This window comes from Molothrus aeneus, chromosome Z (genome assembly GCF_037042795.1).
Source record: "Molothrus aeneus isolate 106 chromosome Z, BPBGC_Maene_1.0, whole genome shotgun sequence".
NCBI lineage: Eukaryota > Metazoa > Chordata > Aves > Passeriformes > Icteridae > Molothrus > Molothrus aeneus.
The window spans coordinates 11224658-11246539 of record NC_089680.1 but is presented as its reverse complement, the minus strand read 5'-3'; the positions used below and the strand labels follow the sequence as shown (position 1 = coordinate 11246539).

General features: G+C 37.6%; 1 protein-coding gene across 1 annotated transcript in view; it reads right to left on the bottom strand.

Annotated features, from left to right (window-relative positions):
• The window catches only part of NIPBL (NIPBL cohesin loading factor), a 147214-nt gene extending 136102 nt beyond the window's left edge, over nucleotides 1–11112 (bottom strand). Inside the window, exon 1 of the mRNA XM_066568764.1 lies at nucleotides 10879–11112. The gene's annotated coding sequence lies outside the window, so the exon portion shown is untranslated. The remainder of the gene's footprint in view (nucleotides 1–10878) is intronic.
• Between the last annotated feature and the right edge of the window lie 10770 nt (nucleotides 11113–21882).

Here is a 21882-nt window from a genome sequence, read left to right as displayed (position 1 = left end):
TGATTAGGAATTTGCTTAATTCCATGACATGATATGGCTACTTTGAGTCTAGGAAAAAGATTTGTCAGGAATAAACACAAACATTTACAAAAAAAAAGAGAGGGAATTCCTATTCTAAAGTCTACTAGTTCAAGGCAAGCATTTAATACACCACAAAATTAAATAAATGGTTCTCATTATTCTTTCTCCAGGTTGCGGGCTAAAATTATAGTATGATGTGAAAACTGAGAATGTTTATTTACTTTCCAGTAGTATGATGGCTTGTTCATATGTGAAAACTGAGAATGTTTACTTTCCAGTAGTATGATGGCTTGTTCATGTAATGATATTTAGTGAATTACAGACAAAACAGTCTTTACACCATTCCATTTTTATTTCAATTCCTCAAATATTTTAATTATATTTTCCATGGTAAAAAATAAATTACTTATTTTTGCAAATAACATGACTAAATTTTACATCATGCTAGATAGAATGCCAGAGGGAATTACTCCAGTGAGTAAATATGCAGAGTCATAACTCTAAATAACCTTTTATAATAGTGACTCTGGAGTGCACAGTGTGTTCCTACAACTCTCTAAGCCATTAGTCACCTAAATTATCACCAGAAAAGCTCACCTACAACCTTGCTTCAGCATATGTCAGTACCAAGCAGCTCAACACCTGTTTTACCCGTACGTCTGGGCAAGACCTTCAGAGTAAGAAAGTCCAGTCAAAAACATGCTTTGAACATACCTAACCTAACATAACCTAATCCATAGAAAATGGATTACTTGGCACTGTGTACTAGCCACTGCCTCCAACACTTCATTTAAAATCTCAGGAGGACAGACATTGAACACTTGCTTGAGGTATCTGACAGATTCTGAAATCCTCCTCAGTAGCAGGACATTCAAACATGCATTTGTCACTATCTCTTAGTGCCTTTGACTGGCTTTTTATTTTATGGGGAGGTGACCATTCCCTTCTCCTGCTGCTGAAGGACCACCACATCACAGTGCAAAGAAAATGAATTAGAACAGGGCAAAAACCAGAAGGAGAGAATATGATTTTCAAATAAAGTGATTCAAACTGAACTCCAGGATGCAAAAATCTCTTCAGTGTTTTCTATCAACTAACCAACCATTTTGCATCTTTCACATCTTGACTGGCATTCAAGGGGTGACCTTTTCAATAGCAGTAGAAATCAAGATTGTAAATTTCACTTATTGCACTCTAACAGCTATTTTACAAGACAGTGCTTAGAAATGCATCACACTAAATGCATTGCTGTATGTTAAAACTCTTACTATTAAAAATGTTAGAAGCATGACATCCTCTAAAGCAGAGCATTCAGCACTGAAAAGTTGATATCAACAAATACTAAAACATTACTTTTTCTGAGTATTGACTCAAAAGTTTCTAGACTTTTACAGGAAATCCCCCACCCCCAGGTTGAAAGTCTTTGCAATGTCAATCAAGAGTTAAATGTCCTTTGCCTCCAAGAATTCTGACATGGTCCTTGGATTTTATGTAATTGTGTGACACTTCTCTGCCATCCCTAGGCCCAATCTTCCTCCAGCTTACGGGAGGGATCTGCTCTGGAAATGAATCAGAGTCTATTCGTAAGACTGTAAGGTCTGTTGTACACACGACACTTCAAGTCCAAACAAAGCAAATATGAAGGGAAAGAGGCTTCAGATCAGATAGCAGGAAACAGAAAAACACCACTCTTGGGAATCTCATTCTATTTTTATTACCAATGGCAAATATTTCTGTGTTCCTTTTATCCTGCAGGCTCCAAAGCCTAATTTGAACAAGCACTGATTAGTCATATTTGTAACCAAAATTAACAAAATCTGTTCTACTATTACCATATAAATCATGATACAAAAAAACCCAAAAAAGCCAGTTAATTTAAAATTAAGGTTCTACACTTGTTCCAGTTAGACTTCCAAGATAATGAAGATCAACTTTTTCATCTCAGTACTCAACTTATGTGATTACATACTACTCTCAAAAACATTTTAAAAATAAGCATTTGAGGAGCTTAATTGTGGAATTACAATATTCCAGTAGAGACCACAGAAAAGCCTATGATGAAATTAAGACTTCTGTCTCTGGAGCAGGGTTTCATGATACAAAACAATTCAGGCAAAAGGCTACACACTGAACACCAAAGAGAATCAAAATGTTTAATCATAAAAGACAGGACTGAAAGCAATCTCTAGTTTATCCCTTTCTCCAAGGCAGAATCAACAATATCTAAGGCAAATACTTGGAGGAAAAAACCTGTTGTATGTAAAAAAAAAAAAATTAAAAAACACAATTCAACTTATTTTACACAATCACTGAAATAGACATCCTGTTGTCAGCAAAAAAGGGATTACAGATTTAAGAATACCACAATGCATTCAGAAAGGTGGCACACATACCTATAGAGGTAATCTGAACTACAGAATCTCCTATAATTAGCTCTTAAAAGAAGTAGTCTAAATTTCTGAGCTTTTTTTTTTCCTAAGTAATTTTCTAAGTTCAGGGAAAAAAAAAAAAAAGACAACTCAAACAATGAATTCCTCTGTGTGAAATAATGCTTCTTTGCCCAGCCAATCCTTGTTTTGTTCTTCTGGCTTCTCAGGCAATTTCTTCTCCTTCCCTTCTCTGGCCTCTCTCAGAACACACTTCCCATCCGTTCTCATCCCTGAAATGCTTTCCTTGAATGTACAAGCAAATCCACAGTATCTTTTTGCCTTTGCTTCTTGATAAGGTTGTTTCATAACATGTCTTCCTTTATCTTCCTTAAGGCCACTTGTATCTGCCCCACCAGCTCCTTTGTCCAGCCACTACAGTTCAGTCATTATTTCACAGAACAACAGAATGAATCTGGCTTGGAAGGAACCTTAACGGTCATCCTCCCTGCCATGGGCAAGTACAGCTTCCACTAACTCCATCCAACCTGGCCTTGAACACTTCTAGGGATGGGGCAGCTACAATTTCTCTGGGCAACACATTGTCTCACCACTCTCAAAGTAAGAAATGCCTTCCTAAAACCTAATCTAAACCTTCCCTCTGTTGTCTGAAAGCTATTCCCTGCTGTCCCAGCACTTTGTGCCCTTGTAAAAGATCCCTCTCCAGCTTTTGTGAAATGCCCCACTTAGATACTGAGAAGTGCTATGAAGTCTCTCCCCAGAGCCTTCTTTTCTTCAGACATTCCCAATTCTCTCAGACTGTCTTTATAGCAGATGTGCTGATCATCTTAAAGCTCTGCTCCTTAAGAACTTCAAAGCTCCTACCTTCTCCCAATTCCTACCCTTCAAACTCCATTTCCTCCCCATCCATCTAAGTCCAGGTCCAGTCCACTGCTCTCCTTCTCCATATGCTCATCCTTCCATCCATCTGCAATTTCTCTTCGTTTCTTTTACACACTTATATTAATCTGCATTGTGAATAAGCAGAGAATGGAAACCATAAAACTAAGAGTTTGTACATCTATCTCACTGCTTAGAACTTTTTAGGAAAGCTCTGTTGTGCACACAAAGTTTTTCAACAATAGCACCTACAATCAGAGAAGTCAGTTAATTTTTTAGACACTAATAATTTGCCCAATTTTTTGAAAGCTTTTCAAATAGCAACTAAATTTACATCCTTATGTAAAAAGTTATTTCACACTGAAATTCTAAACTCCTTTTCCCAAAGAACAGCTTGAAAAAGAGGTCAGGAATAATTTAAAAGTATTTTTTCTTCCATCACAATCCTTAGAAGCCAGTGTACCATGTTCACTTTGAACATTATTCACATAAGAAGTCAATAAAGGGCATTCACTCAACATAGAAGATTTTGGCCCAAATGACTGAAGTTTATCAAAGTCAGAAGTAAAATCATTGCCTTTAAATAGTACATCAGTAATCAGGAAACAGAGAACCAGTCCTACCTACATGCAAGGAGTAACATGCATTCTTAAAGTCAGTTAGTAACTCTGTTAAGCAATGCTTCAAATCCTTGACTGCCAAATTTTAAAAGGATAAATGAAATTGTGCTATGTTACAGGTTATGCCTCAACATGAGTTTTTAAAAGAAACTGCCAGGAAGAGACAACCACTACCAGGCATGTTAGTAGAAAAAAATCCATTTTCCATTAATTCAAAAGAAAGGAAAAAAAAGGAAATATAGCATTCACACAGTAAAAAGCAATTACATCACCTTAGTTTTAAGTAGAAACTTAACAAACACATCACCAAGCAGATTTAAAATTTTTCCTTCAGAAAAAAAACATTACAAAGTTTAAAAAAATCAAAGATTTTAGATCTTCACATAGAACTCCCCGTAAGTTCTCCCCACAGTCTCATTAGAATCTCATCAAAACTTGTTCAGCTTTTACACTACAAAAAGTGTGTAAAGAATTCTTTTACACTACAAAAAGTGTCATGAGAACCTAAAAAATAATCATAAGAACCCCATAGGTTCTAGATTATTTTTTCTATAGCAATTTTTTTAAGTCAGCTGCTGTACATATCATCTGGTGAGGGCCCTCCAAATTCTTCCTGCTATTCTCAATAGCCAGAAAACATATCTGAAGAAAAAGAGAAAGCAACACATCTGAATGGAAAATAACATGAAAGAAATGCAGACAGTCATATTAAGTCATAAGACTTGAAAACAAAATTTCAGAGATGGAGTATTTGCAACCTCATCCTTTCGGAGGTCAACACAGAGGAAAGACTTAAGTTCAAACATGAGAGATAGAGATTGCATTAGCACAGACATATGTTTGTTATTCAGTGAGCTTGAGGGAAAAAAAAGGGAGAAAAAAGGTTAGTACTACAAAAACAAGCATAGAAGTATTAAGAAATGTTAGCGTTATGGTTGCTTGTACCTATATTTTAGCTCCTTGTGCATTGTGATACTCATTGATTAGATGATCATATAAAAAGTAAAAGGAGGTGCCTTATGTGGAACATGACACTTCCCTACTAAGGAATTTGAATAAAACACAGTTAATAAAACCAGTTCACCGAGAAGTTTCACATTCAAGACATCTTTTGCCGAAAACTGACTTTTATGAAAAACAACTCTTCTTAAAAACAATCAAAACCAAAAGCAGAAAAACAAAACAAACTAACAAAAAGCCTCCACAAATGTACTCTCACAGAAAATCTGCACAAGACAGAAAGGAAATAAGTTAATAAGACTAAAGGGCTACTTAGTCTGCCTGTTCCATAATGTACTCAGAGTCCCTGAGCCACGCTTTAAGCATGATACAAAAAGCCAAAGGGGAAGAAAAAAGTTCAAGAACTTTTGTGCCTGATACAATTACACACTTGGGGCTGGACTTCCTATATCCCCGAAGCAATCTTCTGGCTAGGAAGGCACTTACTACACCTCAGAACAGCCTTGCTTCACTAACAGTCTTAGTTGTCTTAGCCTGACAACTGACTGACATCACAGTCGTCTGACCACTGGGTGTAGAGGTGGGCTCTCAAGCACTCTCATCAAGTCCAACAATTATCAGGCCAAGAGCCACAGCTTTATCCCCAAGAATCCCAACCCCATGCTTAGGATACCTTCCAACAGGAAGTAGCAATCCTAGAGAGTAACAGTAACATTTTGTATCTCTGTGTTCAATATTGTAGCCACAACAGTTAATTACTGCGCTATTTGAGTTAATGATCTACCCTGTTCTCTCTTCTCCCCAATACACTTTAAGAGATAGAGGGTGATTCTTTTTTAGGTTCTCAGGACAGGCAGTCTGTTTTTTTCCAACTGTTGGCATGATCAAAAGAGTTGAAATTTAATAGATATTTAAGGCCTCCAGTGAAAAACCATTCTATACTTAGGGTTTCTGGAGGAGCCTAACAAGTTGAAGTGCAGAACATACATGACCACAAATAAGGCCAACAAAAACAATGTTATGAACTTCCTAAGTGCTGTAAAGTAATTTTAAAAATCTGAAGAGTAAAGCATGTCACAATAGATAAGATTTATAAGCTTTTAAAATTCACTATTTTGATTCCATTTCAGTCTTTCATCTATAAAATTGAAGAAATCTTTTAGAGATGTGCAAAAACAAAGCTCTCTGAAGTCTGCGCCTTGTTTTGAGATAACTCTACAAATTAAAATATGAAAACACTTCAGCCTTCCTGAAAGACTGGGATGTACACAGCAGGTAATAAGGCAACAGGCTACACACTGAATGATAAGTATATAAACTAGGTTATAGGAGTGGTCAGCTGGCATTTCACATGCACTGGATGAGGCACTGAACTGGGGCTGCAAGGGAAGGGTTGAATACTGTGGTGCAGTTAAAGGCCCAGCTCCTCACTTTGCTGTTTCCTTATAGGACTCCCTTATTTTGCAGCCTAGGGTTTTCTGACACTGTTCCTCTAAAATGCATTGCATGTCTACACATACACACTGCTACAAAAACCAGAGCGCTTCAAATCAAACCACAGCAACAAAATGAAAAATTTAATTATCTACTCATATAAAAAGAATCTGAGATCTCTGATTACTTACACTTAAAACTATACAAATTCTAAAGGCCACAAAATTAACTTTTTCTAGAATTTTTTATGACTTCAACATGAAAACTGGTCTTGGATATTTACATTCTTTTGAAGTTATTTGTGCAGACCAAGTAATCACCTTAAAATACAGTATTAACAACCATATTCAATCTGACTGGAATCCCTTTTAGTTTCCACATACAGATGGACCAAAATCCTTTCTTCCCTTCCTTTTGCTGGGGAGATTTTCTATAGCTAACAGTAGGGGCAGGAAGTGAAACACAAATCACAGGTCCTGCACAAGCTCCTCAAACTCAGTTTCCTTACTCATGGGGTGTCATACATGTCAATGTAAAGCACTTCTTTCACACCTTTTGGGGGTCAGGATCAGCTACTAAAAAGTATGTTTGCAATACAAAGAAAATAAAAATATAAATGTAGATGAGTTATATATATGCAATTGTTAAACACTTGTTTTCTTAATTTCAAGAATACTTTTTTATTATTAAAAGGGATCATTATTGTACAGAGTTATTAGCAACAATACACAGGTATAACCAATTTCAAGCATTTCCTTGCAGATATCTCTCTACAACTAAGTGCTCTAATTACTGCTGATGTTTCAAAATCAGAAGCTAACCTAACCTCAATTACTTCCAATAAAGGCAAACGAAAAAGATCTAAAATAAGTGGTATGATACTGAAATAGCCATTTTTTCAAATGTTATATATTCTTAGTGTTTTGTGATACTAAATAACCACCCTAACACCTGAAGACCCACCTCACACCTACCAGTCAATGAATTCTAAAGCTACAACTACTCATGTTTTTCTGAATAAGTATGTCCATGGTTGTTATCCAAATTACACACATTCATGAATATTATGCGCTCCTCTAACATACTTTCTAGAAATTATAAAGTTGTGAATTTGAAGACTTGATTTCTTTCCTAGATATTCAGGATAAAAGTACATATTTTTCTCTCTAGTTACAGCAATTATCCAGAAACTTCATATGTCTTGTGCAACTTTTATGAAATATTAATATAAATGTGGTATAATCAGTTAAACATTTTGTAATATAATAGACATGAAAGTCCAGTCGCCACAGAACATATAAAAGCAGGAATAGGATCCCTAGCTTAAATCAATCCACATTTTTCACCTAGTGTCCTCCAAAATATAGTTTATTTATTTTGTAGAGGACTATATACACAAAACATTTAGGATTAAAGTTATATTACCTTAATAATCACTAACAAACAAATTAATAAAACAACACAAGCAAACAAAAAGTTCTCTCCTAAGGAAATTACTACCTATGGCCTTGATTCTGCAAGAAGAATTGTATGAACATTTATGTACATGGAGTCTCAAGCATAAGGTTTCATGGGGTACCTGTGCTCTTATGTAGAATAATGATTTTCAAAAGGACTTAGGTATATAATTTGGCTTCTCTGATCTGTCTGTTGCTTCTAAGTCAAAACTTAAACATTGCAAATTTAAAAAAAAAAATTATTTTACCGACATTTCTGTTTCTATGTTTTGATTTTTAGAAAGTATAAAACCAGCTTTAATCAACAGCAAAAGATTTCAGGAAGGGATTTTTGTTGGAATAACCTTAGGTGAAATGTTCAAGAAGTTGAGAGGAAAAAAACAACTTGTGCAGAGGAAGTAAATTCAAAATGCAAAAAGCAGGAAAAAAGTACAAAATAAAATGTAGAAAGAAGCATTTTTCTCTTTTTGATAAAATAATAGTTAAAACTAACATCTCGAGAATAATTAATTTTGCATTTCCATAACATCAATAAAATAAATACATTGTCCTTAGGCAGCTAGCTGTTGTGATAAACACTTAGTAGAAGCTCCTAACATCAGGGAAAAAGTAGTATCAAAGTGCCACAGGCCTGCTTCATGCATGCACACACACACTCTCAAATATGCTAAAACATGCAACTCAAAAGAAAAATAAGTCCTCTTATAAATATCTCAACTTTATATATTTCAGTAAAACTATATAAACTGATCAAGCAACTAATTCAAGATTAACCACATACAGCTCATAAGAACAAACCCAAAAAACTAATTACAAATAAAAATAGACATCTTATATTTCCCTTTATAAATACAACTATTCTTCATTTCAGAAAAGTGCATCCGTTCCGGTTAAAAAAAAAAAAAATTAAAAAAAAAAAAAAGGGTGCTGTAAACACAACCACACAACCGTGGCAAGATAAACTTGACAGGAACTGTGTAACTACAGTAGCTCATTTCCTGCTCATATCGAGAATATTTAAAGCAACCCTCCTTAAATGAAAAATCAGTCAGAAAAGTTCACTACTGTTAGCTTAACAAGCACATTCTTCTTGGAACGGCAGCTGCCTGAAACACAGACGCAAGAAATGCTAGGGCTGTAATGTCGCTTCCTGATGATGAAAACTACCCAAGAACTACAACTACTTCTGCAAAGCCCTTTCTTTCCTGCGAAACAGAGTTACACTCGGTCTCCACGTACACTACGGGGCAAAAGCAAACAGCAATTCCGCTGTTACATACCGAGGGGGGGACAGTTAGAGACGACTAGTGGCTCCCTCTGCATTTCACAAAGTTTAAAAATAAAAAGCTGCTTTTTCGAACTGTAAATGGTTCCTCTCCACGCACGTAGGCCTGAGGCCCTGTTGCAAACAGTGTCTAACAGGACCAGGCAGCACAAAGACAGGAATGGGAGATTAGTGGGAGGAAGGGAGGCCGGGATTGGGGCTCAGCAGGATCTTCTGGCTTTTTAAAATTCAAACTGCTCCCTGACCAATACAAATCACGGACACGCTACTGACTACTACACGGATTTACAGCATTAAAAACACGCCTTCTACGTGACAGCTATATTAACTTCATCCTTTTAAACATGTACCAGGGCACGCAGGAGGCACGATAGCAGAGTTTCATTTACAAGACTCTGAACACAATGCATCAGAAAGTTACTCTATTAGATATAGTAACCACGTATTATAACAGCAAATCTACCTGAACAACTAAAAATCCTGCTGAAAGTGTAACAAATTATGTAATATCAACAATCGTTTGCCACTAACAAAATTCCTCTCTACAAGGATGAAAACTTTGTATCTTAAAATTTCCTGCAGCTATGTAATTTCTGTAGAAGCATTTTTATTAGTTCACAGGGTGTTTGTTTAAATGTGCCTGAGTTTTTAGTAACATTTACAACTCCACCATTTATAAGTACAAGATTTACTTTATTGTAAATCAGCTACTATTTATTTATAAAGACCTGAGACTAATAAACAGTCATTTTCAAAACACAGTTGACCTGTAAAAATTACACCTAATTACATATTCAAACATCATGGACACAAACAGCCAATAACAACCTCAGGATCTCAAAGTGATATAGCCTGACAAGAAAAGATGACACTTTTTAAGCATTCCTCACACTTCACTTAAATAAATTTATACATGACTCTCGAGTACTTTGGTTAAGATCTCATCTTCACCTTGGTCCCTTATGTCACAAACACAGCACTTTACACACGATCCCTTGCCTGTTTTCCGTTTGCTAGAAGCAGAAAATGGTATTTCTTCCTTTAACATATATTCCTGTAGCGTAATCAGGACACAGACACGAAAATTGTGTGGAGTACCTGATACAATATGCTATGCTATCTGTATTTCTTGGGTCTGCAGGTGTTCATGTTGTGTCAATCATCCTTCAAGCACTATTTTATGCTATAAATATACTAAGTCATTAAAATACTAATAAATAATGTTATTTAGAAATGAGACAACTGCAAATTATAAAACCAAAAGCATTTAAACTTTTGAATGTTCAGAACACACTTGTTTAGAAGAATAAGGTAATAGCAAAGACAAGTGGCATTTTTGTTCCTGAGTATTTACATTGTCTCTCCTCCCCTATGCCTCCACTTCTGCCCCACTTCAGAGGGCTGTCTGCTCTGGGACCCTCCTTCCTTGCCCTAGGTGAAGTTGTAAATATGGAAAAGGATCAGTGCACATTTGCGACTAAATGTATTGTTTCCTCCTCCTCCTCCTGCTCTTTTCGGGTTGAGGCCTGTCACTGAGCAGCCGCTTCGCCTTTCTAATCCCCGAGCTGGAGTAAAGGCGCTGGCCGGCGGGCCTGCGCCCTCCGCCGGGCCTGGGCCTCCCGGCAGCCCGGCACGAACCAACCTCCTCCGCCAAACCCGACCGAGCAGGAAGGGGGGCTGCGAAATAAACACCTCCGGTTGCCACTTACTCCCCTCTACCCCGGATAACAGCTAATCCCCTCTGCTCCCGGCAGTGCTGGGCCGCTGGGCTGAGAGGCCCGGCCCGCTGCTGGAGAGGGCAGGGAGGGGAAGGGGAGACAAGGAGGGGGGATTACCTGAGCAAATCGGCGTCTGAATCCAACGAGAATCCGAGAGAGGGGGAGAGAAATCCGCCCCCCTCCCTCCTCAGAGGAGCCGCCGCCGCTGGGCCGCCGCCGCCGCCGCCGCGGAGCAGGAGGAGGAGGGGAGATAATATAACAACAATAATCCGGGCCGGGAGGGGGGCTGGCTCCTCTTCCGTCTCCTCCTCAGTGCAGCGAACATGTAGAGCCGGGGGGTGTGCGGCCGAGGCAAATCCCTTCCCCCCGAGCCTGCTTCACAACATCAACACGGGTCGGGCCGCGCCGCGCCGAACCGGTTCCGAGCCGCGCTCCGAGTCGGGGAGAGCGGAGGGTGGCCGAGGGGCAGCGCTGCCAAGGGGCCGCCGCCGCCGCCGCCGCTCCCTCCGAGAGTGCGAGCGCAGGAGGGCGGGGAGGGGCGGCCTGGGCACGGTGAGTCGGTACCGAGCGGGGGGGCAGAGGGAGAGAAGGGCGAGGAGGAGGGGGAAGGATCCTGTGTGTGTCTCTCTCGCTCCCTCTCAGAACAAAATGCCGACCGGAAGTGCAGCGGCAGGAATGACTCCCTCCACCGGCGCCAAACACCAGCAACCTCCCCCTTCCCTCCGCTGCCTCCTCCTTGCCCGATCGCTCCCTGGCTCCACCAGCGCCGCTTCCGCCGCTGCAGCTGGAGGGGCTCCCTTGCCTCGCCTCTCCCGGCAGAGCTTCCCCTCCGTAGCTCCTCTCCCTGCTGCACGACCTTCTCTTTTTTCCCCCGTTTTTTTATTTTCCCCCTCCTCCCTGCCTTTTGGTGCGCGGAACGACACCGAAGTTTATGCTTAAGCCTGCGCTGAGGATTTGTGATTCTCTTGGAAAAAGAATACACGTTTTGGTGTTTATTTTTCTGTCCTGCCTAAGCATGGTGGAGAGGACGAGGAGGAGGACTGCAAAAGGCTGCCTCGCAGGAGGCAGACCTGGAAAGGGCCTTAAACAGAACCCTCAGAGGCGGCAGCCCCTGGAGGTGGGACACTCGCTGGAGTTACTGTCGCCGCTCATGCCTTCTCTGTGGATGTGAGAGGCCGCGCCGCAGGAACCGAAACACCCGCTGCTCAAAGCATTGCCGGGGCGAGGGATTTCCAGATGGACATACGAAAAGGGAGTGGCTTTCAAAAACGGGCTTTTTGCACCAGCACCGGGGAAAATACTGATGGTTCAGGTGAAATGTCCTTCTCTGGAGGCTGAGGCTCCACCGCCACTAGATTTACTGGAAATGTTTTAATTGTATGTTGTGAAGGAGTGTTTGGAGAAAGAGCATGTCCTAATCTGAAAGACTTTCTGGTGTTCCTCTCTACAGGTAAAACAGAATAATCATAACACAGGATAATAATGAAGAAGCATTTATATGCCATGAAATAACTATGTCTTTTAATACTCACTTAATGTCGTTTGCTGCTCAGTACTTGGACAAAAATCCTTTCATTTCTAGAGGAAGCACTCCTTGTCTGTCGACTCCAGGAATCAGCTGGACACAGCTGTAAATACCCTGTGACATATAAACACACCCTTTCAGCGCTGGATAAATGTTATTTGCACTAAGGGATGAAATCTTACACCAGTGCACCTGATCTCTCCAATGCTTAGGAGTTTTTGAATTGTGCTGTCTTTAATATAGACTTCAAATGCTTCTCTTATGCTTAAACTACTACAAAATTCATAATTTTGGATGAATCAAAGTTTGGTTTATAAGTGTATTTTTTTTGTTTTGTTTAAAAGTACAGAAGTGAAGGCGGCACTGGAAAACATGGTAATTCAGTAGTGGAAATACTATTATTCTAATGGCACATATTAACAGAGACAGAGTAAACTGGATTTTGAAAAAGATGTATTACAGACCTTTGTTCCAAGTCAATATAAAAGGTCCCAATCCTATAATCGTTTATGCATTTATAACTTGAAGTTATCAATTCGAAATAAAGGTAAATAATTGGCGTTGCAAATGAAGTGTGTCCTTAAGTCTTTGCACTTAATTTAATACATTGCAACTCTGTAACTAAAGGGGAAAATTATTTACGTTGGAAATAAAATATAACTTAAGGAACTACCTATCTGGACTTCACGTAGCATATATATGTGTACTTATACATCTATGAATTTCCAGGAAAATGTAATTCTAAAATTACAAAGCTCAGGACTACTATTTCAATCTACTTCTATGATTGTTACCAACTCATGTTGATGGAGTCTTTCTGTAATTTTAGTAATCTATTTAAATAATTATTTTTTTCTTAGTTGGTGAATTAATATGTAAATAAAATACAGAACACTGAATTTTTAATTTTCAAATGCCAAATATGTTTTTTTATGGTTCTATGGTCAGGCACAACACCTATTTGATTATGTTTCAATGAGAATAACACTAGACCATTTAATGCCTTTAAAATACCACTCAACTAAAATAACTTGTAGAAATGGCTATATTACTTGAGTACTGTGCTGTATTACCTGCACAAGAGAACAACTAATTTAAACCATTGAGAGAAGGTGGTGTGTAACACACATGGGCAAATCAGGGTTTTATTTTCCTTAAGGGAAATAAAATATTTTTATTCCACTTTTTAAAATGAAAGATCAAATTCTTTGACTGCATTCAGACAAGGGGTTCCTTGTATTCTGCTTCAAAAGCTCACTCACAACAATCTATTGCAGAATGGATGTTCACTATATTCCTAAAAGCACTTTAGTATGCATAGGGTTCATGTCATTATGCCTGAAATGACCAGAGAAGTGATAAATCAAGTATTTCAGATTACCTGATAACTACTGCAAAAGCCTTTAAACCTTATTTCTGTTCCAGGCCTTAGTCATGGGGTGGGGATAGCCCTAATCTTTATGGGAGGAGCTATGCAGCCATGCAACCATGACTGTAGCACACTAAGGAGCATACACTGCATGAACAAAGCTGGTTGCAGTGTGGAGAAGGGCAGAGCTCCCTGAATTCCCCTGGCAAATCCACACCTATGTAGTCTAGAAAATGAACTGCAAGTTTCAGGGTAAAAGCTTTAGAACCTAATCCTGCTCCCTTTGATGTCCAGGGCAAATGCATCTTTTGCCCAAAACAAATGACTGAGTTCCCATAAATTTAAGCTATTTATCCAGTCTGTTACTCTCAGACTCGATTTTGTTCTTCAAAATAAATCTTAATTCAAAAGGCAGGAATTAAAGATCTTCATGGAGAGAGCACTCAACCAATTTTCACAAAATATATGGAAAGCTGTAGGTATGTCTCTTGCTGCTGTTTACAACTGCTGCTGCTGTGTACTGAGATAAGCTTTATAAATGCAAAGATAACATTGCTGAAAGCAGAGAAGGGACCTCTTTTGCCCTCCTCACTCTGATGTTAACTTCCCTGAATGCTACATGTTGTTATTCAGCTTCATAAATTATGGACACCATGTAATACTGGAGTAAAAATACACCTGGCACCAATGTTTTCTTAGATATGATTGTTGTAATTTGATTTTTTCTGTAGAATAAATGAAAAATGCATTGTTTTTTACCATTTTTGTCTCTTTAGGGGCCAGTATAACATTCAAGTACCTGTCATTTTAAGTTACGTGATGCGCAAGCACTGTGCATTCTGTTTACCTCCTAGTAATCTACAGGTATGTAGATTACCCATATTACAGTATATGTATTTCTAGGTAGATTTTTTAAAATAGTTAGGACATGTCAGTAAAATATATTCTTAAATTATGACTGTTTATTTTATATACCCTCTCAACTGGACAGAACTTTCCTATAAAAAGTTATCTCAATACAGTAACACAATCATTAGCTATCATCCTAAATTTAAGTGCTCTATTTAGAATCTGGTGTTAAGGCTGGATCACACAGTGATTAAGAAGAATTTAATAATGTACACTGTATGACAAGTAATACAAAGTTATGTTCTTTGCATTGCCTTTAGTTCACTGAACAAATAATAACACCATGTAACTGTAAATTGACTGGGGGATATTCACTGTGAAAAGTAAGCAATCTGAATATGAAACTCACAGTGGTACAGGTTAAATAAAAAGCCAAAGAAGCCTGAGGAGTCAAATATTTGTATGGTTACTTGCTTTAAGTTTACAACTTCATGGAGACTACTGATTTTTATTTATTTTTCCTGGTAAGCCATATGGAGGTAGTATTTTTTCCTTCTTCTAGTTATTTAGCTTAATTGACTAACAGGAATTTAATATTAAATTAAATTATACTTTTACATTTTAAGTGACTCTCTACCATGTTAAGAACGAGCTTCTGTTTGTACACTGTATGAATTCTACGGCAGGCATATATATTAAAATGTACAATAATGTTTCTATGGAGAAAAAATGAGAAGACAAAACTCTGGTACTTTCATTTGAATGTTAAAATCAACTCTTGATTATGCAAAGTACTAGGGATTCTGAATAAAGTTAAAATAAAGACAATTAAAACATGTAATTTATACTATTAAAGATATATAAGACATATTATATAATTGAAAAAAGGCCAAAAATAGACTGCTGGACAAGTAGACTGTCCCAGAATTGTTATATCAGGGCCATAAAACCAGACCTAACAGAAGCTGACTCTTTAGGGAAGATAAATGATCAGTTACACACTGCCAATGATGTTCTTTAGGCTCTTTTCTCACCATTGCTGAACTTCAGAAAGGAAGCAGGTATCATTCCTGATACTTGCCATGATTTCCCATAATTTTTGTGGGTTTTTTTTAAATTTTTATTTTGGTTTTTTTGGGGTTTTTGTTTGTTTGTTTTGTTTGTTCATTGTTATTGTTGGTTGGTTGTTTTATGGATTTGTTTTTTGTTTTATTTTGGGGGTTTTTTTGGGGGGGGTGGTTTTTTGTTCTTAATTTGAGCATTATATAACTTTATCCTCTCAATTGTCTTGGTTTGTCTAGGCACTGGGAGGACAACTTACTGTCAGGTTAGCCACATAAGAAATACTGTTCAATTTCCTGCAAGACTGTTGTTGAGGCCCACTATGGAAAATTTTAAGACAGAAATAAAAACATTCAGGCTTTTTTTTTTTTGTTTCTCCACTTTTTAAGAAGTAAAGCTAAATCAATACAGAACTTCACAGGCCAGCAAATAAATGTGGACATTCATCTTCTGGCAAAGGTCCGAAGTTAAAAATTGGACTTAAGGGCTGTTGTATTCAGCTCTGTATTCAGAAAGTCATACTTGTATGCATTAAAAAAAATTGAGAATATCATAACATACCTTGCCATTCCATTTTTAATGAACTTGCCAGGAAAAGAAGATTTAAAACAGAGATATGCTTATCTATATAGCGTATGTTAAAAAAAGTGTCTTGGGCTCAGGCCTTTAAAAACTGCTTCCTTGGAAGAGAGAACTTTCTGATTCTTCAGAAGTGTTAATTATCCTCAGCCAAATCATGAAATGGCTACATATAAATATCAGGTTAAACATGCCTGGGCCTGTTCTCTGGCATTGGAGCTTGTAGCCACCAAATGTTCCATGTTTTATCCAGGATAGTCACATGCATGTTTTGCCCATTGAGAATGGGTTATGACTAACACTAAATCCAAATTGTGTACAGGAATTGTCTGGGAAAGTGCAAGCTGGGATGCTTTGAGCCTGTGCCAAGATCTGTTGGAACAAATAGGCAATTTTTAGACAGATTATTTCCAATGTCCATGTATGTTCCATTTATGTTGCATTTTAGAAACACACCTAAAGCAATCTTCTCAAAGTGACTTGACAAAAGGAAGGTAAGAAGAAACTGTAGTTCCCCATCTAGGGATAAATCTCATTCACATTTCTTTATTCAAGCAATTAATAATCTTATAATTATTCAGAAACCTGATAAAAGGAAGTTCATTGAAATTTGGCTATCAATTGAAATATTTGTTCATATGAAGACATTTTAAAAAGTCCTACACAGTGTCTAAACCAGACTTCTAACCTGTAGCAGATGTCTCTCTTGGTTTAGACATCCTGTGGCCTTTAAAAAAGGATGTTCCAGTGGGACTGGGAGGAGAAAATATATAGTGCAATAAAATGAAATAAGCACAAGTAACTTTTGCACTCTTTTGGGTTATGGCTGTCAACATCAATTTGTAATGAAAATTACTTCTGAAGTGTAATTTATTGATTTTAAGATAAGAATAGAAAAGGAGTAATGATAAATAAAACATCATCTGTTATTTTCTGAATGCTGAGTATTCAATTTAAAACTTTTATTTTCTTCTTTTCTTTTTTTTAATGTAGCTGGATATATGCTGGAAATTTGCTTCTCAGCATGGCCACAGGGATGAATAGCACTGCATCTACTTTGTCAGGACTTTAGAAGATGTGTGGATGCTCCATTAGTGAACCAGAAAGCAGCATAAATTTATCATTTAATTTCTCACAAACTTGCAATACTGTGCATTCTGAAGCACAAAGCCTTTTTAAAATTTTTGGTTTAACTTTTGACAGGGACAATAAGTGGTCTATAAAATTGAGCTGTTGACCTGGAGAAGCCCAAATTAAATGCAAATATATGTCTCTGGCTAGATGATGCAGCTTAAAAATCACATTAAAATGATCTATTTATGAAAAATGTCCTTTTCTGGATCATGATGTATTTAAATTCCTGGTTTTAATGTTTCCATTTCTGTATTTATCTTCCCACAATTTTAAAATACATATTCAACTTCCTTAGGTTTCTTAAACAGAATTCATCTATTAAAAGATGAATTCACCATAGGAAATTTTTGTCTCAAAGGTATACCGTTGGAGAAACAACACACTAAGCATAAGCAGTTTCCTTAAAGCTTATAGTTTAAGTGGAAATAATTTAAAATTGTGATGATAATGAAAGACCACTAGTGTACATAGCATTGTAAATTTGTAGTTCTGAATTATTACTGTAAATTTTGTAGGTTTGCCAACTTTTTCTACTGTTGATTGCATTCCAGTGTAAGTAGTAATATGAAAAATGATACAGTGACTCTCCTGTGGAGGCTGTGATCTCTATACCTGTGCTACTGCTCGTATTGTTTTCCATGCTGGGTTCAATTTATTAACATGGTCTGTTATGCATAAAATTGCTGTTAGATAAAATGCATTACAGCTAATTGTCATAAGCAGTGCTCTTCAAAATCACTGTAAGAAGTAGTTTAACTTTCTGAAAAAAAAAAGAACCAGTTTCCACAAGAATATGGGTGCATGTCACCACCAAAAACAAAGACACGTGGTTGGCACATGTTTTGTTGGATATTTGAGGATAGGCATGTGTGAGAAAAAGAGATGTAAAATGCCATAGAAACAGATGCAGAGAAGACACAGATACCCATACACAGGCCTGAGCAATCGCTGGGAATGTAGCTGTAAGAAAAGCAGAGCAAGAGAGATTCAAGATGACTATCAACCAGGAAGAAACTGAGACTTTGAGTGAAACATTCACATGGTTTCAGAGGAAAAGAATGTACACACAGTCTTTATAAACAGAGTGCATCAAAGTATCTGATGCCATCTCTTGTTTCTGACTAAAGACACTACACTAACCAAGTCAAATTAAGTAAGAATACACTGCCGATTTTAATGACAGTTGCTTTTTAAATAGATCCATAAATTACAATAACCCAACAGCTTTCAAAATATGCATTTCCCTGTCAGGAAAATATGTGCAGACACGCCACAAAATACTTTATATACTTTCTTTCACTAGACTTTTTCCTAAACTTACTCATGACTTTCTTACCTTCCATTGCTGTTTCCCCTCTTTTCCAGACTTAAGAAAGTCTTTTGTTTATTCCAGGCTACACTAGTGATTACTCTCCTCTGCCCAAAGTGTTTTTTTCCTCCTGCATTTCCTTCGGCAATGTTTATCTTTTCTCTGCCATTAGGCTGTGTTTTCCCTATCGTTTTGGATTGTTTCCTTCTTACTTGCTCCCAAAGGTTAGAGGTAGCATATAAAAGTCCTTACTTTATTTTCCTATTTTGATTTTTCTTCGTGCGCAAAATAATTCATGATGTGAACATCTATCTGCTTCACTTAAAGAATCACTGGCTTAAAAAGAGGATGTTTCTATCTATATCTATATGGATAGAGTCTATATGTCTCTGTCTATCTCTATAACAAATTATCTTACTGGGTTTATTTTTTTCTTATAAATTGTGTTTACAGAATAGCCAAATGCCCAAAGAAGAATGCACTATGAGTAGAAAGTGAATGAAAAACCGACTTTGTGGGAAAGCCATTTTAATAGTGTAGAAAAGGAATTTGTGATTGAATAATGTTTGGAAAAAAAGTTCAGTCAAATAAGGAATAATTTTGGCAAAGAGATTATTTGTGAAAGCCATGCTGTAAATTTCTGTTTGAATTACAGAATAGCACAAAGAGCACTTACATGAAAAACTGTCACAAAAATTGTTATATGTGTGCAGACCTAAAATTATGATCTTTCCTTTTCTAAATTTTTTCACACCAAATATCATTTATACTAGTGAGTACAATTTTTTTAAAATTTAAAATGTAAATATTCTGCTGTGTTTATGATTGTCTGCGAATAACTTTGCATATTGCTAAACTTGGATGTTGCCTCAATAACTCCAGAAGTACTGAAGTTAACTGTCCAGTCTAGGGGCATGACAGGTAGAGATATCATCCATATCTGAGCTTTCCTTAAGAAATAAATTTCATGAAAAATTGATCATCTAAAAATTAGTGATAGACGGATGTTTAGGGATGTTTTGGTTTGGTTTTAAAAACTATATTTATAAAGGTAAATGCGTTTTTTTTCTAGTCCATCTGAATTTTATTGGGAAGTATGCTTTATTTTACAGTTAGTCATGATATCCTTATCATCCCCTTATTTTTTACATCTTCTCATAAATACCATCTAGAACCTGAAAAGTGAGAGAAATCCTTGGTATTCCTTTACTGTTGATGATTAACTCAAAAATATAACATGGCCTATGGGGGAAGGAGTGTCACATACATGTCTGATGGCCTGGCTGTGAGGCTTTGTTTCATTACTATGGACATTGTGTTACACATCATTCCTGTGACCTACATGCTATTATGAAGTTAGTATAAAACCGTGTAACAGCTGAACATTCAAGATCTACCAAACTGATTAACTTTAGCAGTTACACTTTCTTCCTCCTTCTCACTCCTCGAATAATCTTCCCTCCCAACAATAAAATTGTGTATATTTAAATGAAGATTTTCTTACCAGGCCTCTACCAGCTTTACCCTCTTCTAAAAGCAGTTCAGAGATGTCTATATGAGACTTCTTTATGGCTGGTGTTCTTCACATGTATTAGATATAATCTGTCCAGTTCCCAAAAATTTCATTCAAAATGCTATTTACTGCTGTCAAAATGCCTGAAATAGAAAATTTCACATGTAATTTCTGGGAAGTTATAGAGCTGTAATAACCTGTCTATAGGAATACAACTACATGTTTAGGTAGCTGTAGAATAATATTTAATTATTGCCCTTAGGAATTTTGGGAAGGAGGGGGGTTCCACCTGCAGAAATTTTACAGATAACCTCTTAGAACTCCCTATGTGCCAAGCAAAAAATTACAGTACTGTTAATCCAATAGGTTTTCTCTAGCATATACACTTCCCTTTGATTGCAAAAAACATACTGCAACTTTTTTAATTAAACACTATTTTTTGGCAATGTAGTGCTCAGGAAAGACTCTGGGTTGCTAGTCTAGTGCACTGAGATCCTCATTTAGCCACAAAAAAAGCCAGTGCAGGAATAATGATTAGAGCACACTTCCCGGTGCTGTTTCACTGTTGCACCCCCGAGGGACGCAGGTTATAATGTAGTTCAATCTCTCATACATTTCTCTGAAATATGTGGATTCTCCATCTATACTATGTTACCACAGTATTACTGAAACAATACTGCTCAGCTGGTACTGAAGAATAATTAGGCAGACAAGAAATCTTCTTATAAATAATACAGAAGAAGATATGTTACAAAAATTAAATTTGCTTCTCGAAGACAATGCCCCTCCTATTCCCTCACTGTAAGCTCCAAATTTGTTAATATTGTGTGGTTTTGATCTACTTTTAAGTTTCAGAGTTTCTCAAAGGAAGTGGGCTTGGCATTTTATAGTTGCCTGGGAAGCACTGCCCATGCTTATGATGCCACGGAAATATTTTTAGTATGATGGAAAGCTCTCTATCACTAATACCTGCTTTTAAACCAGCTCTTTTATAAGACTTGAAGCACCCTGTTTCCTTCTGTCAAGGTGCAGACCTAAGAACCCAATTCCTCACTTTCTTAATTCTTACCATTATTATAAAAAAAAAAAAAAAAGGCTTTTTTTTTTTTTTCTTTCTATACTGACATATTAAGTTGATCCTAAAGAACACAGACAATGTCTCTAAGATACTCCAAAACACTGGTGTGAGCAGATGTCTGAGGACGCCTTCCGCCTGTTCCCGAACCGCCTGGGGCGGATCTCAGCCCCGGCTCTCCAACACTGCCCGTGAAATCCGGCCGAGTTACTCGCGTTTGTTCTCAGGACTCCCAAACCTGTTTGTCACATCTCTTCCACTGGGCTAGGCGCGACCGATTCTATAATTATTGGAGCTTAAGAAAGCCACTGACCCCCTGACCGAGCAGCACCCGGACTGCTCCGGCCGCTTCCCGCGCCTTTGTCACCTCAGAACCCTCCTGCCGTCACCGCTCTCCTGCCCGCCCTTCCTCCTCTCCTCCCAGTCCCGCTTAGGCAAACAAGGCCTGTTACGAGCAGCCAGGGAAGAGGAAAACTCTAGCCATGCTGAAAAGAGAAATTAAAGTGTATCTAAAACTCCTAAAGCGCCCTGCGAGCCCCAAACACGCTACCGGGGTGCCGCCTCGCCTCCTCCCTCAGACCGGGCTGAGCGCAACTTGCCCACGCAGGAAAAAAGACGGAGGTGCCCTCCGGATTTTACCTCAGGTTCTCCTGTTTTAACTCACAGACCTGCTTCTCATGCTTTATAATGACTGCTTATAGCTTTT